Source organism: Schistocerca serialis, chromosome 6 (assembly GCF_023864345.2).
Source record: "Schistocerca serialis cubense isolate TAMUIC-IGC-003099 chromosome 6, iqSchSeri2.2, whole genome shotgun sequence".
NCBI classification, from domain to species: Eukaryota; Metazoa; Arthropoda; class Insecta; order Orthoptera; family Acrididae; genus Schistocerca; species Schistocerca serialis.
The window spans coordinates 476,059,107-476,060,957 of NC_064643.1; the positions used below are offsets into that span (position 1 = coordinate 476,059,107).

At 40.9% G+C, this 1,851-nt stretch overlaps 1 non-coding gene across 1 annotated transcript; it reads left to right on the top strand.

The window, feature by feature from the left end:
- Nucleotides 1–282: 282 nt before the first annotated feature.
- Nucleotides 283–357, top strand: Trnal-caa (transfer RNA leucine (anticodon CAA)). The gene has a single exon. It is a non-coding gene; the product is annotated as a tRNA-Leu (tRNA).
- The last annotated feature ends 1,494 nt before the right edge of the window (nt 358–1,851 follow it).

Here is a 1,851-nt window from a genome sequence, read left to right on the forward strand (position 1 = left end):
GTAGAGCACTTGGCCACGAAAGGCAAAGGTCCCGAGTTCGAGTCTCGGTCGGGCACACAGTTTTAATCTGCCAGGAAGTTTCATATCAGCGCACACTCCGCTGCAGAGTGAAAATCTCATTCTGGAAACATCCCCCAGGCTGTGGCTAAACCATGTCTCTGCTATATCCTTTCTTTCAGGAGTGCTAGTCCTGCAAGGTTCGCAGGAGAACTTCTGTAAAGTTTGGAAGGTAGGAGACGAGATACTGGCAGAAGTAAAGCTGTGGGTACCGGGCGTGAGTCGTGCTTCGGTAGCTCAGTTGGTAGAGCACTTGCCCACAAAAGGCAAAGGTCCCGAGTTCGAGTCTCGGTCGGGCACACAGTTTTAATCTGCCAGGAAGTTTCATATCAGCGCACACTCCGCTGCAGAGTGAAAATCTCATTCTGGATAAATGAGCCTTTTTATACGATCTTTGTTTTCCCTATTCAGTAATGCAACTAACATGGATCTCCACACAAAGACCTATTGTCACCCCATTCCCTATATGTTTCTCCCATATCATTCGTCTATGTTGCAAAGCTCGGTTTTGTTTCTTCGCATTTCTTGTGATATGTAGTTGTTCTTTCTCGTTGTCTGTTTGATTTCCTTTGACCCCATTTACCACTATTTTTAAATCTATACCTTACAAAAAATTGTTGTAACTAGCTGATCCATACTCATGCTTGACATTACCTTTTCACTGGCTGTATACTTCTTTGAGTGACTATTACATGCCTATTTTTCTCTTCGCTGTTACTATCAGGATTCCCTCTCTCCAGAACTGTAATTTAACACCGCTTTCAATGATTTGTTCCTCTGAAATCTATTTTGCCTTATTTGTCCCCTTCCTTCTTCATAATAGGATATGTGTGCACAATGTGGTGTAATATTCTTTCCCATTCTTCAATATTTTTATTTTGACATACGTAATCACTCATTTACTCACATTTTTGGCTCATTACCTGGTTCTGATTCAAGATGCCTTTCCCCTAGGTAACCTTACCGGATCCTTTCTTAACTATTCCTCCCTCGAGTTTACTCCGCACGACTTTTTCACAACTGTTAATCACTCCTTTGCTCCGTTAATCAATTTAAACTCTGCTACTGCATTGTTTTTCAGGACTTCGGGTCGTTGTCCATGATGTACCTAATCATTAACTTCTTCTATTCTGAATAACAATTTATCCCACTTCTCGTACATTAGGTATGTGCATCGTTACTGTTTTACAGTTGTCCTCCATAGCTGAAGTTCAAGAGGGTGACGGTCGAACAATACACGCTTTCAGTTCAGCTAACCTAGTGTGCTTGGCGATGAACCAAATAATTGCACTTGCCGTCATGGTGTGACTAACAACTGTATGGCACTTCACAACAATTGAAATTAAAGTGACACTTAGGCCACAAGAATGACTAAAACGGTAGCTACATAGTGAGAGTAGGAAAGAATCAACTAGTTATAATCTGTATTAAATTTGTGTCTGGTGTAGGCTAATAACGACATAGTGGTAACATATTTCGGCGTTTAGTGTCGTATATTCCGTAATGAAAGAGTTTTGATTTGAGAAAGTGTTTAAAGTAGCGATACTCCAATAAATAATACAATTATGTTAATTCAGGGACACCGCTGAGGCAATGGTCAAGCCGAATTTCCCGCTACACCCTCTCACTTAGAGATTTTAGTATTTACACGGTGAATTGAACTTTTGAGTCTGTCCTTGAGGTGTGCATTAGTAGCACAAATGGTAGAGTACTACCTGAAAAAGGCCATATAGGGGCTCTTCTACCAGTTCAGCTCAGGATTAAAATGTGTCACAAACATTCGAGATTCTAATT